Below are 18019 nucleotides of genomic sequence, written 5' to 3'. Positions count from 1 at the left end.
ATTTAATGTTTTTTTTTTGTATTAGGCAATTCACCCTAAAAAGAGTGCTATGTTTATTTAATGTTACAAAGAGTTTAATTCTTCCCGACCCGGACAAAACACTTTCACTAATGGTCTGTAGACCATAATGACTGCTTGTTACTATTTTATAGGAGAGAAGAAGAAGGAATCCAGTCGGCGAGGCTTTTTATAATCTAACCAAGTAAAACACATTGAAAAGCTAATTGTAAACAAACACTGTCAAAGAAAGCCAATTGATAAGGCAAAACATCTGTTTTATCTGTTAGCCCTAGTTTTACCTTTGACCGCTAGGTGCTAGGCAGGAGCCTGTAAAGTAACTGGTGGTGAACTTTGCTAATGGTTCGTACATTTTTAACAGTTCCTTTGTACATTAAGGGTTAAAATCGCCTTAAAAAATATCATCTAGTTTTCTTTGTAGGACACCGGTGTGCTTTGTACATAAGGGTTAATATGGCTTTAAAAAAATGAATCGAATTTTGTATGGTGAAAACTGTTGTCCCATCCACTTTCGATATATCAAATGTATTCACCTGCTCAATCGGTAGTATTTGAATAAAGCCTGTTGATGCATTACTGCTACTCTGAGAAATAATTGATTTTTACGTTTGCCGGAAACACAATACATTCGCCTTAATGCTATGCAGATACGTATTGGTACTTAAAGCCTTGTAAGGGCATAAAATAACGATCCTGTTTTATTCAGACTTCGAAATAAGCCAGGTAAATCCTTGCGTCTGAACCGCAGACGAATCTACCAGAGTAAAGCAGGAGGGTTTATAATACAACCTGCCACTGAGTGTGGACTTATCATATTATTATTATTATTCACATGGGGTGCCTTTTAGGGGTTGGTATGATTTTAACATAGAGAGATATAACCTGCAAACTAGATTCTTGCATTTACAAGTTTAACGTGGACCTGGCGCTATTTCCTTTTAATATGAATACCGCACAAAAGTTCCAACTGCGCCCAACCATCTGGAGTCAGTGAGACTATGGCATCCCCAATTCGGGTTTGTTGTGAGGGGAAATAGATGGGGCGGAGGAAGGTGGGAGAATACATGGTTTCTCAGATATGGTCGCACAGACACGGCTAAAGCCATTTCAGGCAGCGTTTCAATTCTGAATGGTGGTCATACACCAGGGCGAAACCGAGAACACTCAAAACTTGCCGCAAATATACTTTACATTATTTAAAATGATAAAATCGTGAAATAACACAAATCAATCAAATAATATTTTCTTGCGCACGCCGGGATTAGAACCCGTGAACTTGGGATTGCTAGTCTTGAGCCTTTCCTCTCGACCACGGAAGCCGTCGACTATTTCATAGAAAACTAACTAAACATCATCGTTTCTCCTGAGGGGTATGTATAATGCATTTTTATATTAAGCACCAAAACCTAGACAAACCTCATCCCATGAACCCGGGAAACCTTGCTCACTGCTCATGTCACCAAAAGTAGCGAACCATTTGTAGGACAGTCAAATTAATCTTACGCTTAATCTTACGCAGTCAGTATTAATCTTACGCTCGTAACGGCAACCCGCACGGTACTGTCTTCGCGCTCTCGTTACACCGCAACGTAACACTTTCATGACGGTAGAAGAGTTGTTGAATACGCTAAAAAATGAAGTTCAAAAAATACAAACCGTTAAAGACTCGAAAACCAAAACTAATATCGAAAAAATTATTATTGATCTTGACAATGAAGTGAAATCTGAAATATTAAAAATGCAACAACAAATAATTCAACTACAAGACAAACTTATCGAAAAAAACGACCAACTGGTGGGAAACTTTGAAAAAATAATGAAAAGCGCATCAACACCATCCTATGCACAGGTATTATCAACAACCAAAGTCACTCCTCGAGAAGAAGAGAGATTCTCAATCATCATTTCGTCGACCAAAAATAATGCTAAAGCAGAAGAAATTGAAAAGATAATAAAAAAAGAAATAAATTTAAGCAAAATAAAGATAGGAATAAATGGTTTGAGAAAAACAAAAGAAGAAAAAATAATAATATCATGCCCAAAAAAGGAATATGCAAATACCTTAACCGCCGAAATAAAAAAAACTGAATACCGATTTGGTGGTAAATGAAATTCAAAAGAAAAGACCAAAAATAATAATAAAAGGATTAAAATCCAATCTTACTGAAGACGAAATAGTTTGCGGAATAATTACCCAGAACGAAGGAATTGAAGATGTTTACAAGGAAAGTGAAGACAACAAAATCACACTTATAACGGAGATAAAAAACACAAACATAAACGAAAAGCAGCGCCAGTTCACTAGTTACATCATGGAAACTAGTGGCAAAATGCGAAAAAGTCTCCTTGCACTCGGTAAACTAAATATACAGTTTCAACGGGTAAAAATTGAAGATTGCGATCCACTGACTCAATGTTTTCATTGCTGTATGTTCATGCATACGGCTAAAAGATGCCTACACCGAACCAGCCCTCCAATTTGCCCACACTGCATGGGCGATCACATCCTTTCAAAATGTCCGGGAAGAGAAAAAACAGTACCAGCATGTGTAAACTGCACCAGACAAAATTCTAAATATGGAGAAAAAAACACCACGGACCACGCAGCCAACAGTATTAGGTGCAACTATAGAAACAAAATGCTGAAAATTGCGAGGGATCGCATCGATTACGACTAATGATGCATATTATTAATTACAAGTTTAACGAAAACCTAAATAATATGCACAATATTTCAAAAAAATATTACGAAAAGCCCGCCCGCAAAGTGTTAACACGCAGTGATAATGTACAAGCCAACACATATAAATATTATAATTGCAAATGTGAAGTGTATTCCCAGCGCCAACATTATTGTTAATTTTATTACTACCTCAAAATGAACGACTTTATAATAAACGCAATAGATAATTCATATAAAATAGACGAAAGGATTTTTGACACGGTAAATAATACAAACGATTTTATAGATATAAAACCTACAGCCAGCCTAATAATAATACACATGAACGTTAGATCTTTGGAAAAAAATTTCGAAGAATTTCTAATAACTATTAAACAATTAAATAGACTTGACTGTATAATATTATCAGAAACGCATTCATCGAGTGAAATTAATTATAATATACCGGGTTACTCGTACTATGCAACAAAATATAAAATTAACAGAAATAGCGGCGTCGCCATATTTGTATCAAATATTTACGCTGTCACCAGTGTAAATGAAATAATGGTGAATAATGTCAATTTATTAAACTTGGAGATAAATTTTATGAATTATTCATTTAATATCATTGCTATTTATCGGACACACTCTTCTGCTATAACCACATACATAGAAGAATTAAAAAAAATATTACAACATCATAGAAACAAAAAAACAATACTCATCGGAGATATTAACTTAAATATCGCTAATGACTACTCCTCTAACGATAAAGATAACTATTTAAATATGTTAGCAGAATTAAATTACATTTCATGTATAAATTCATACACCAGAAACATTATCGGACAACGACCATCTTGTATCGATCACATATTCACAAACACCAAAGATATACAAAATATATCATCTGCGGTAATTAAAACATCTGTAACGGATCATTTTGCATGTATATTTAAATATGACTACAAACATCAAAACCTCTCATTACCAACCACAACGGCCGTTAATAATACTGATAAATACAACTATAGTATTAATATAAATTCTCTCACTAAAATATTAAGTAACGAAAAAGAATGGCAAGAAATATATCAATGTTACGATGTAGAAGAATGCTGCAAAATATTTGATAAAAAACTGAGTTTTCACATAAATGCTTGTAGAAATATTAAATCTAACAAAACATCTTCAAAACTAAAGCCAATCAAACCATGGATAACTCACGGATTAATCATCTCAATTAGACACAAAGAAACACTCTACAAACAATATACAAAACAACCGGAAAATATAACATTACAAAAACATTTCAAAGCTTATAAAAAAAAACTTACATATCTAATAAAAAACACGAAGGATAACTACTACAAACAAAAACTTGAATTATCTGGAAATGACAGTAAAAGGATTTGGTCCATCATAAATGAAATTGTCGATAAAAAACATTTAAAAAATAAAACAATCAACAATGTAAATCATAATGATTCAAAAATCTGCTGTAAAGATAAACCTCTTGAAGCCGCAAATGTATTTAACAATTTTTTTGCTAATGTAGGAAAAAACCTCGCTAAAAAAATCCAACAAGGCCTTACCCCAAATGACCCAAATACTACAGTAAATAATGAGCATAAATTTGAATTATTTCAACCAACAACACCAGAAGAAATTGAACAAATTATTACAGGTATGAAAGGAGGTTCTGCCCCTGGTTGAAACAGATACAAACACTGAAATGTATAAAATCACAAGTATCAAAACCATTAACTCATATAATCAATACAAGTTTTCAAAGCGGAGTTTTTCCATCCATGTACAAACAATCTGTAATTATACCAAAATTTAAAACCGGCAATCCGGAAGAACCAACCAATTACCGCCCTATTTCTTTACTATCAAACATTGCAAAAATATTTGAAAAAATTGCCAAAAAAAGAATAACTCAGTTCATAAAGATTAATAATATAATTCACGAAAATCAGTTTGGATTCATGGAAAACAAAAGCACAAAAGACGCCATTGCTAAATTATCTAGTACCATACAAGACGCTTTAGACAAATCATTAAAATGTGTTGGTATTTTTGTTGATCTCCAAAAAGCCTTCGACAGCATATCTCATGTCAAACTAATACAAAAATTAAAGATCGTAGGTTTTAATGACACAGCATTAAGTTGGCTAAAAAGTTATCTTCACCAAAGAACACAAGTTGTAAAAATTAATCACGCATCTAGTCTACCACTCACAAGTGATTTTGGGATACCACAAGGTACTGTTTTGGGTCCTTTACTTTTTATCATGTACGTAAACGATATTTTCAAACAAAACCTCAGTGGAACAGTTATATCTTACGCAGATGATACAATTATCATAATTAAGGGTAATGACTGGAAAATTGTAAATGAAAATGCAAATAATGACATCCAAATCCTAAAAAACTGGTTCGATACAAATCTACTTACAATTAACGCAAAAAAAAACAGTTTGTATACCATTCACAATAAATAAATTCAAAACTAACCCCAACATTCATATAATAATACACAACAAAAAATGTAACAAAGATGTTTGTAATAAATCATGTACCATACTAAACCAAACAACTGAAATAAAATACCTCGGTGTAATTGTAGACCAACATATGAAATGGAACAGACACATATGTGAACTTGTTAAACGCATTAGAAAATGTATCTATATATTCATTAGATTAAGAAATGTTCTCAAGATAAACAACCTGAAAAAAGTCTATTACGCACTAGTCCAATCATTACTTCAGTATGGAATCATTGGGTGGGGAGGTGCATATGAAAAATTTTTAAGCTCTGTTAAAGTGGTACAAAAACTAATTATCAAAGTAATTTTGAAAAAAAAAACAACTTTCTCTTCAGCATCATTGTTCAAAATTTTCGAAGTACCAAAAATTGAAGACCTCTATAAAAAAGATGCAATATTACAAATATATAAAGAAACTGTAGTAAAAAAACTTAAATTTAACTCATCCTTAAGGCATAATTTTAACATCCAAATTCCTCTATTTTCAACACAACAAATGCACAATAACTACATTTACAAAGGCATAAGATATTTTAATAGTCTTCCCGAAGAAGTGAAAAAAAAACCAGATTTTATTTTATTCAAAAAGAAGGTCAAATTTATCTTTAAAAAAATTAATATCACCTATCAAATGTTATAACTTCAATTCATGCTACAACCAAAATTAACGTCACAATCCTCTTTTAAGTTTATATTTATTGTACTGTAATAATGTTAATTACTGATATAAACATGAAATAATTGTCAAATAACTCCTACGCCAAGCTCAAGAGCTAGCACTCTTCATTGGAGTAGAAACTCAACAACATATGTTTTACACTATTACTTATTATTACCTAATTTTATGTACAATGTAACAATGTTATAAGTTAAACAATAAAAAATAAAAAAATAAAAAAAAATAAAAAATAAATTTGGGATGACCTACAGCAGAAGTATTGGTTATCCAAAAAATACGAGTAGGTACATACAATATTTACAAACACCTACACCACGTATTATTTGTTTTTATTTAGTTATTTTTGCTCTCAATACCATAAAAACTTTTTTCGTTCTCTGTATGATGTAAAAATCAGGCGTTGATAATTAATAAACAATACATTTTCAAGTAGTATTCGGGGACGCCCGAGGGAAACTTCACGATCAAGTGAACCAAAAACTCAACAGTCAGAATAAAATAATAATAGGAATGTATAAATGTAAGTAAGCTAAGAGCGTGTGCCAACGAGTTGTGTGCAATTTTTTTCCCTATTTTTCCTTCTAATTGTCTTTGGTACATTACTTTAGTAAATAAATATCAATACAATATAATATATTTTTTTTAATTTACAAGCAATAGAAATTAATGCCATGATTAGTTTCTTAGAGAGGCACTGCCTTTTTATGTGCATAGTTAGAAACAAATGTTGGCCGGGCCATAATATAATTTATTAACGCCTGTATTTCAGGTAATCCTCTGCGTACATTGTACTTTTCATTTTATTACATGCCTTTGTGCACATATCCCATTACATAATTAGATCTAATATATCACTTTTAAATTTTCTGCATCAAATGTACAATAATTAATAAGATAAACAAAGAATAACAAATTATTGTACCTTAGCATTAATTACTCGCCTGAAATATCCATAAAAATTGAAAATATCTCTAATAAAATATTGACCAAAGGAAATATTTTTACACGGGAGATATATTCAATTTATATGGATATTTCAGGCGAGTAATTAATGCTTACAATAATTTGTTATCATTTGTTCTATGCATAAAAACCTTGTCTTATAAACAATAGTTTATCATAAAAAATAAATTCACAGTCTCTGATTACCCCGTTTCCCGGGTTCATGGGATGAGGTTTGTCTAGGTTTTGGTGCTTATAATAATATAATATAAAACGTCGCGTTAATTCGTAGAATGCGTAACTTCCAAATGTAAAATTTTACAGGAGGCACAAAAAACCTCGTAGTGAAAAAAAATGAAATACGGCTTATTCTTTTATTTATGTTTCGAACATATAATATATTTGGAAATTTATTTTCAATCATTAAACTTTTGTAAGTTAAGGCTTTCTATTTCAAATCGGAGTTAGGAAGTTTACGTAAAAACCGAGAATGGAGATACGCATTTTACAAAAGATACATACTTTTCTGCGAACAGTTTTATGAACAACCTAGCGGAAAATTTGGGAGATAGGAATTTTACATTTACAAAATAAAACACAACAATGTATGTGTATGTCGAGGCAGTCTATTTAGATGCATTTTAATGATTTTAATGATGCGGAAGGTTATCGTTAAAGGAGTGGTAATCCTTTTCTAATGTCTGTTTTAAGTCTTGTAAATGCTGGTACTTTTCCTTCCTTAAGGGATTAAATCTGACTCTCAAGTGAAATCTTCAAACTCTGGAGATCATTACAGATTCGGCGACGGTTTTGTGCTGGGTGAGATCTACACTGACCGGGAGTAGTCGTGTCAGAGATGATCGTTAAGTGACGCTTGGAGTTGATGAAGGAAATTGTAGAAGAATTTGATCTGACATTGTCGATCACCCTTGTTGTCCTGTAGAAATAAAACTGATGTACTTACTAGGGTTTGCAAGACCCGGGCAAAGAGTAGCCATGACAGGAAACGTTGTGAAAGAGACTCCTCAGAGTGTGAAGATAGGTGGGAGAGACTTGAAAGTGGAACTGGTGAGCAAACATGTGCTTTAAGCGTAGAAACTCTTCATGCTCAGCATCACTTTGGAGTAAAGTGAACGCTTCATCTTGCCCGGCTGGTCGATCTCGAGGCGAGAAGAAAGGACGTCGATAGATGCGTGCGTTCCTGCGTACAATGCAGGACAATTGACCCTCCACCATCATCCCATGAAGCTGGTAATCTTAATGTTGTGACAACCTGGAGTCGCTTGGCAGTTGATGTTACTCATTTCGGTAGGAAATGTTTACTCACATTTATCGATTGCGGTCCAAGTAGATTTGCCGTGTGGCGGGAAATCGAGTCAGATAATGCAGCTTCGATTATCAGACATTTGGAAGAAGTGTTTCGGGAAAGAGGCCCGCCCAAAGTAGTTCTCATGGACAATGGTACTGCATTTTGTTCCTACAGTGTTACAGATAAGTGTAAGAGATGGAATGTTCGTCAAAGATTTTGCGCGGCATACCGACCAGCTGGAAACGGTATAGTTGAACGAAATCATCAAACAATAAAGAGAACTGCAGCCAGAAGTGGAAGCGATCCCCTGCAGGCAGTGTTTCGGTACAATCTTTGGCTGCAAAAAGTCAGGATGATCGAGGTATTGCGCTGTCTAGTATAGTTCACACTTCACACTCGTGGAGACACCCTTCTGCGCAAGTGAATATAGAAGAGGAAGTATTGACTGAGCTCTAAGTGGGCGATCTTTTTGCGGTTAAACCAGTAGATGGGAGATGCACATCGTGCATGGAAGGGTGACAGGACTTACTTCAGTCAACAACATCGAAGTAGATGGCATACCAAGACATGTGCTTGACCCGCGGAAGATGCCTGACAGAGAACGGACTGTGTCTGAGGAGAGACGAGATGGAATTGCCGCACGTTCCACCGTAAATATTTTGGGTTTGTATGAAGAGGACAGTGAAGAACCGGATCCGGATTTGCATCAGGAGGAGATCCACTTGCAAAGAGATGGTGACCTTGAAGAAGAGATAATCACAGAACAAGGACCTATTAGGTATTTACGAAACCGCAGAGGCACATAAAACAAGAGAGCTACGGCAGAGCGTCACACGGTGCAGAAGACGTCAGTTTAGACTACAGATACAAAACACTATTCGTGACTTCACAATTAAAATTAAGGTTATAAAATGTTCAAAATTGATTAATCAACTTATCTCAGTTAATTTCACGGTAAAACTATTACACCGTAAATAAATTTCCTCAGTCAAAAACACAACAAGCGTGCACGGCTCACCGGCCAATACTGAATTAAGGAGTTACGAAGTATTCGCGAGTAAAAATGGCACCATAATTTTACGCAGTTTCCTAATTTGTGTTTATCTAAAAGGTTAATTTTTTTTTTAATTTTCGAGTTTTACTAGTCGATGCGGGTCTAATTTTAACACCAGATGGCATTAAAAACGTATTTTCGAAAAATTTGGAGTTACGCAGTCTACGAATTAATGCGACGAAAAATTCTTTATACATAACAAATCGCATGATACAGAAAATGAAAAGAGAGGAACAAGTTTTTACATTATAGATAAATAGAAAAATGTATACAATAGCTCTTGCTCGCAATGCTCTAAAATAATATACAACGTAAAAATATCATTCAAGTTAAAATTACATTAACTCTGCGATAATTCAGGTGAATTTGTTTCCACGTGTACGTAGGCGAGAAATATTAGGTGCATGTAGGTGGTAGTTAGTCCCGGGAAGATTTAATTTAATTTAATGATTTACTTTAAAGATAATTAGGTGCAGGAGTTCACAACAATTTAATTCCGAGTAAAGTCAGTTATTTATCTCCTTTTTTCTAGAGTTTGCTTTATTACAGGAATTCAATAACTTTTTAATACCTTTTCCACGCTACGTCTTTCTTCGTCTCGCAATTGAGGAATTGCAAAAACCACATTTATTTACTACTAAACCATATACATAAGTCTCTCCCAGGGTATACAGTGCATTTCATTCGTAACGAGTACCCGTAACGCAGAATAAACGAGGAGGTTTTTTGTCCTGATAGATGGCGAACGTTCTGCATATATGTTTTATTCTGAATTCGTGTAATAATTGACTCGAAATGGACGCTCGTTATACACGGATCGTATAAATTTATCGATTTTTATCTGTTATCTGGGAAATCTCTTGAGAAGTCGGCCGGCGTAGAACAGTTCTTACATACGTGGATATGCTAAATCCGTGGAATGTGTTAGCTACTTCCAGTGTGGCAATTTACGTAGAATACAAAATATAACATCGGGTCATTTGTACCTATAATACCTACCTGTCTTTGCCAATCAGAAAGTCAGCATTCCTACCTTCATGGGTTTATTGGACCTCTTAGATTATTATTATCAAAAATACTAATTTCGGTTGTGAGTATAACCCTGGTGCAGTGAACTCTGGAACTCGGATTTGTTTTAAATTTAAGTGTCATTTTCAAAATTGGAACTGATCGTGTATGGAATTCAAATGAGAGATAAATTACCTACCTTTTATATAAAAGGGATTTTCGGAATAATTTTCATTATCGCTTTTTAGGTTTTAATTAGTGATTTTAGTATATTGTCATCTACACTGCCCGATTCGATAACACCGTATTCTAATATTATGTATTAATAACACCTAAAAGTCCTAACTGCCCTGTGCCAATAAAACAATGGCATCTCAAACATGTTGAAAAAGATCAGTATTTTTGGTAAGCAGATACCTGTCTGTGAAAAAATCTATTTGTGCTCCTTTAGTTATTCAATGTTACTGTTGTGGATGGGATGTATTTATTCATTATGTTAATAATTATTGGTAATTTATTTTCAAAAATATTAAAATATTACAAGAAACGCGGGCGGTATTTTGTCCCCTATCTCCTCTTTGGATTTTGACACTAGTGCAAATATTTTTAATGTAATATAAATCTCTGGCATGTCCCTACATTTTGCTTTTATTAGAAGTTACTTCTTATAGGGGTTAGGACCCTCCAAAAATCGTTAAATTTACCTAATTTAAACGCCATCAACAGACGTTCGTCATACAAATATTTTAGAATATTTTCTTCCAATGCATTTCGTGACAAAAATCTTAAAATTCGGTCCTGTTTAAGAAAAGAAAACAGGAACAAAAGAAAGCCTCGATTTTGACGATTTAATTTATCAGCATGAGGTGCAGTTATCTCCTTTCGATCATTATGGGGGAGGGGGAGGGTAACAGCGATATTATGCTACGTAAACATACGCGAACCAAACTGCCGAACTGAACCTCAACTTATCGGAAAGGTACGAAACAACCGCAAATGGTGCGAAACGCCGCTTGCAGTTGCTCCGTTCCTTTCCCGTAATTCGTGGCTCGGTTCGCCTTTCGTTTCGCATGTACCATTATTTATACCTACACTTACCTAGAAAAAACAAAGGAAAATTACTTACGTCAAACTATAATAATAATGTATAAATATGATAAAGTGAATTACTAGACACAGAAACACGGACCGTCAATTCAAAATACGCCGTACTAAATTAATCTAACTACCTACACTACATTTGTACCTTCTGCCGCGTAGTAATCACAAATAATCACACAAAAATATTGGTAACAAGAGCACTAGAGCTAATCGTAAACGATCGTTTCTACTTATTAAATGTTGTTTGAGGCGCGCCTCAAACAACAACGCGCGATCATGTTACCTACGTGATTTCCCCACTCCCCTCCGCCTACATAAAATCTTCATCTCTCGGAGGCGGGCACTATCTCTGCCTCACTATCGTGTCTTACTTCTATAGTATAAATCAACCCGTCCAGTGAAATACGAAAATGTTCATGGGTAATTAATTCAAGTACAATTTATAAATTGGTAACATTTTAATTAAAATATCACTATTTATTTATTTTATTTTACTTTATTTTGGATGTTTTGACGTGTGTATATTTTTTACCATTTTCTTCTTTTTTTATAGGTTGTACAATGCACACCTCCCTTTTCTCCTTATATTATTGCCCCGTATTTTATGCTGCTCTAAGAAACGATTCCGCAACTACCCCACAATTAATAAATTCAATATTTAAAGCCACCCTTACAAATCCACCCCCAAAATACTACACCTTACATAATATCATATTATATAGCGTCGTAATTCTCAACCCCATCCCAATATAATTATGATTAGCGGTACCAAGGTGTACCGTATCAATCTCCTCAGAAGATATTAGGCGAGATCCTTGCTGTGTTTGGGGCTTAAAGTATCACACCACCCACCCACAGACACCGTTCTTACGATAATCTCGGTCTTAGATTCGCTTAATTATGTTACTTGCTATGTGTAATTTCGGCTGTCTTTGGACGAGTTATACTAGGCTGGGTGAAGGCTTTGTTGGGTTATTCCATGAAAAAAAAATGTGTAGATATTTTCTAACTTTTTTTTACACTAACCCCACACGAAAATAATTTCAAGGAAATTTTTTAAGGAAAAGGTATGAGGGATGGTTAGAAATCTAGGAATCAGTGTGTTAAGTAGTGATGGACATATGATCTATCCTTCTCGCTGCGGTGCAAGGTGATGGAATGAGAGAGATCGGTTGAAGAGGTCAAAGGATCTCCCCAAACCAGCCTCTACCGATCTGGCACGCCTCGCCACATGGTGCATTCTGAACACACCTCACCCGTTGAAACCGTATACCACTGTTAAATCACCAAACTTAATGAATCACTTGGGGTGACACACACTTGGTCTATGTCAGAGGAACAGACGCGGTTATCGAATAAATGGTTCCCGGGGCGGCGATACCCAAACCCGCCTCCCAGTTGAGCTATTTCAACTGTTAAGCTATTTCAAGTAGCTTTTCTTCGACCGGTGAAGGCCGCATTGGTTGAGGGGTAAGGCTCTCGACTACGAATCCGAAACATATAACGCATTCTTCACGATAAAACACTTTGTCTTTATTTAGACTAGAAACTCTTATAATTGGGAACGCGTGTTGTTGCTAAAAACCTAACTGATATCTCACCTCGGTCTTAAACTGGAGGGGCGAACCTATATACTAGAGACATCTTTTGGAGAGTTCTGTAAACTCTGTGATCTACTAGCACCTTAGTTATTATGTGGCTCGAACTATCACACTAACTAACCATCACACAATTTCTCCGTAGAGGACACAGAAAGAATTGTCAGTCTCTTGTCTCATCTTTTGTACTGAAGCTTCACATGTTTATCACTCCAGTTTTTATCTCAATATCTTATTCAGACATCCTTTACTCTTATTTCGTTTGATTCGCGTCTCATATTCTCCTACCATGAAACTATTTATATCAAATATTAAACATAACTGTATTAGATTTTGTTATTTATTATTGTACGAGTATCGCTGTAATTATTTCTTAATTTAATGAATAGAGGAAACACATCACTGATATTTTTGGACGAGGTTCTATCTATTTAAAGACCCCGGTTTTAAAGGTCGATTTTCGGTTTATTATCTATTTTTAAATGGGGTTAACAGGTAAATCTGTTTTTAGAATAGGTCGGGTCAACTTAACCTTATCAAATATTATAATTTTTCGGAATTTTTACTAATTTCATAAATTAGTAGTTCTGCGAACAATGGACCTAAGTTTTCTCGTATTGAATAGATAAAAAATACATTTTTCTTTGAAATCATAAGATTCTTCATGGATTCAAGATACCTATTTTGGGGCTCCAGACCTGAGGTGGCTGGCAAATTGTACGCATTTGCGATTTGTACAGGGTCAGCAGATGTGTACTATTAAAGTATCTGCGGGCCCTGTACAGTACACCCAGCTTCTCTGAGGCTCACTTGACTCTGGTTTCGATGGAACCTCCGTGTCACAAAGTTACACCTAACAAAAACGTTGCAAAATTTTAGAGAAATCAAAAAAACACAGGCATGGGGATTTCGCAAGAAAACTGTCACTTCCCTTTCGTCTTGTACAAACAAAAAATGTGTTGAACTTGCTTTTAATTTCCTGGAAAAAACATTTAAAAAAAAATTGATATGTTTAACGCATTGCTTGCACATTTTAAAAGTTACACCAAGTATATCAATGGAAGGCATCTAGGGAAGATTGAAAGAGAGTTGTGCAGATGACACAGTAATTTTTTTCAAGGCACAATCATGGGAAAAGGTCTTCAAAAACACAGAAAAAGAGATGAGTGAAGTATATTAAACTTATTAAATAGAAAATAATATACCAACACTCAACATTTCTAACTTAATACATAACTTTCAACAAAAAAAAAATTGGTTAACCATATAACCGTCCATAACTTCACCCCTGTACCAATACTCAAATAACACATGCTGTGCTTTTCACAAAACTGGTCAACAACATAAGCGTCCATAACTTTATCCCTGTACCAATCATCAAATAACACATGTTGTGCTTGTCACAAAACTGGTCCACCACAACCGTCCATAACTTTACCCCTGTACCAATTCTTAAATAACACATGATGGATGTGCTTGTTACAAAACTGGTCCACCACATAACCGTCCATAACTTCACCCCTGTACCAATCCTCAAATAACAAATGCTGTGCATCGTCACAAAATTAAAAATGCAGATATTAAATATCTCGGCTTAACTGTTGACCATAATGATTTTCAGCAGCGCCTTTAGAGGTTTGTTGTTAGCACAATTGTGTTAGCTTAAGAACTTCTTGTACTAGTAATTTTATTTATTGGTACCCCCTACAATTATGTTTATATAAATTCTATCAATTATGCTGTTGTGTGGTTGTCTTGAATGATATAATTTTGTTCAAATCATGTATTGCCCGAGTTTTTTAGATATGTCTTTTCTAAGGACTGTTTTTTTCACAGAATTTGAACATATCATCAAAATTTGAAATTAATTTTCAAGTTTTGTTATTATTTCAGTTCTATTAAGCAACTGGCCAGTATTTATGTAAAAACAGCACTCGAATAGAACTTTCACAGAACTGGAAAAACAACATTGAAATTTGATGAATTTTTCAAATTCTGTGAAACCATTAAAAAAAAATGGGACACACAATAATGTCGCGTTTATCTAGAAATTCAAAACATTCATAGTTGTGAAAAAAATAACTGCGTTTTTTTAGTTTGTAACTTTCTTGAAAACTAGGAGCGCGTTGTCTGGATAAGGCTAATAAAGAAAACTGTGTGGCCATCCATCTTCTCTGCCCACCCCTGTAGAAGGGGTAATCGCGTAATGCCTAGTTAATTATTTAATATATTATTTTAGACAAAAGTAACCATTTGGTTCGACACTAATACAACTTTGTACCATTTGTGAGAAATGTGAATTTCAACATTTAATTGTCTGTTCTTTGTATTGGATAACTCGGCTCCCACCCCGTCCCCATTTGGGTGTGAATTATTTATCTTGGCCTTGACTTTCTGTTTGAAAGGTTCTCTGCCGTTATCTGTGAATTAATTCTATTGATTTGTTGCGATGTGCGATGTCAAAATCTGTTTCGATGCTAACATTTAAAGGTCATTGGGATATTTATACATTTTAATGATCTTTGACCAAAAAACGAATTTCAACAAACACAAACTAACATTAATAGACCAGTAAGACAAGCTTACAAAAAACTTAAAAACTCCGACGGTAAACACAAGCTTTGGACAAAGACACCCACACATATCAGGCAATAAAAGCATTCAACAATAATTTCAAAATAACTCAATTAAAAAAAATTGTGAATAAAAAACAAATACAAAATCAAAATATGGATTACTGAACAAAAATATATTACAAAAACATAAAAGAATAAAACGCACAATAAACACTTCATTATAAATACAACCGTACCGCCAAAAGTGTTATAGTGATTTATTTTGAGGTATTATGCCGTGTTACTCCTTCTTTAGCCAACATTTCGGACAGCATTACAGCGTCCATCATCAGGGTAGATGACCACCGTACCTCATAATATTTGCTGAATTTAAATATAAAATAAATGCATACCTCCCCCATAGTTGTTGTTTCCTGACTCTGAATTGTTTTAACGCTTTTTCCGTTCCAACCAATAAGGAGGCTAGGATTAAAATTTTACTGGTTTAAATCTGCGCAGTGTTGCTTTGAGTTGAATCTAGCCGCCTGCACCGGCGCCGTAGCGAATACGTCATCTAATGACATTTGACCAAAACACGGTACCGATAAGAAAACCGATGTGTCGATTCGAATTTTAGCCGGAGTTATAATTAGCTCAATCTTATACGAGCGCCTGTGAATTCCTCCACCATACTAGCGCTACCAAAAGAACCATATAACAAAAAATAAAAAATCATCGAACATCAAAACCAATTCTTCCGTAAGTCACATTTGCGAATACCTATCTTTTTGGTTCAGCGAACAGAGCGTTAATTTACATAGGCACATGCCTGCCTAGATTATAACCATTCTAGCCCATGTGTTGATAGTCTACGCGAATATCGCAAAGTTGTATTTTATTTTGTTTCAATTAATTATTTCGTATTATCCTTTTTATTTAAATTTATTCAATTATAAAATTGGGGGCTCGGCACAGGCAAAGTACCCAGTGAGGCCCACGTTATCATATAATGATATTGTGGGCCACACTTCAATAAAATCATCAAAAGAAAATTCAGATCATTTTACTAACGAATATATAATCAAGAATAACTCAATGAAATTGTCAAACTCTCTGTGAACAGTGTTGTAGAACTGTCTAGACTTGCTTATTCAATTATTGTAGGTATTAATTTCGTTTTGTTATCAGATAATTTATATCACTATCCAATGACCTGCTTGCCCTTCATTGTTGTATGAATAATGATAAGGTTAATGGATTGTACCTATAATGCTTTGTTAGTTTTGAGTGCTATGGGTTATGAGTACCAAACGGATTGGCACAGTTTATACTGTAATCTCTTTATTATTGACGAATAATGGTAATAAAGATACAATAATATTAGGTACATTTCAGTTGGATATAACCCGCCTCACTACTAACCAGCACCAGCAGACGATGGGTCGGCAGAGTCCGGCTGGAGAGGTCAAAAGGTCTCCCTCATCCAGTCTCTCTCATACAGCAGGTGGGCGAACGCACCCGCCGCCAAGATCTAGATAAACCTCACCCCTTCAACCCGGGCACCTCTGCTAAGTCGCCAAACGTAGCAAACCACTTTGGGTGACCTTTGGCAGAAATGTCGTTAATACAACAAATAGTTCCCAGGGCGGCGGTACCTAAACCTGCTATCCAAATTGAGGTTATTGTGTCACGGAGAAAAATGAGTACCTACAGCTTTTTTATCTTTATGTTAAAATGTGACTGCATGACCATTTCCTGATAAAATATTATTCATTCAGAATATATCTGAACACGTATTCAATCCAGGTGGCTTTATCTGAATAAATACAATGGACCCTGAATCGAAGGAAATACATGACATGGTCCAGAGAATCAAACTGAATATACTCAGTTTAGTAAGACGTAATATAGAACGAAATTTGTCCTGTAATAAAAAAGTTGGAATAACAAAATTATGTATGACTCTGAATGAAGAAATTGTGAGTGTTATTCAAAAGTTTATATTTTTCGTTACAGCTTGCTAATCCGCAAATATCAATGCGAATTATCGTATAGCCAATATTATTCAAATAGTCGCACTGATAACTGTGTTAGACATTTGATTATTGTGAGTGATTTTCGCGGATTTAGATGACGAACTATCTACTGTCATTTTTATTTATTTTATTTTAGTTTATTAGGGAAACCAACAGTTTAATAAAAAATATTACATCGTTCCATTAACCAGTGGGGTTTCCGAATAAAATTCTTATTATGAGCAGAAAAACATAAATTGGAGTTGATAGAAAAAGAAAATAAAATAAACACAGATAAAAGTATATAGATAGATAATACAAAATTAAACTAAGTACCTATATATAAAAATAACACATTCTTACACCATCAAATAATGTTCAAAATAATAACAACTAAATACATACTATATAATTTTAATAACTTTTTTTTTTCTTTAAATTCTTTACTTTTTACTATGTCTTATATTCAACACTTTTTTAAATTTTTTTTTAAATAAAATTATATCTCATTCTTTTGATA

General features: G+C 34.3%; 1 protein-coding gene across 1 annotated transcript in view; it reads left to right on the top strand.

Annotated features, from left to right (window-relative positions):
* Positions 1–18019, top strand: part of LOC149409902 (latrophilin Cirl-like) — an 847643-nt gene that overhangs the window by 116968 nt on the left and 712656 nt on the right. The gene's annotated exons all lie outside the window — the stretch shown is intronic.

Source organism: Hesperophylax consimilis, chromosome 29, assembly GCF_061612785.1.
Source record: "Hesperophylax consimilis isolate HC1 chromosome 29, BYU_Hcon_1.0, whole genome shotgun sequence".
Classification (NCBI taxonomy): Eukaryota; Metazoa; Arthropoda; class Insecta; order Trichoptera; family Limnephilidae; genus Hesperophylax; species Hesperophylax consimilis.
This window is presented reverse-complemented; position numbering and strand designations above follow the sequence as displayed.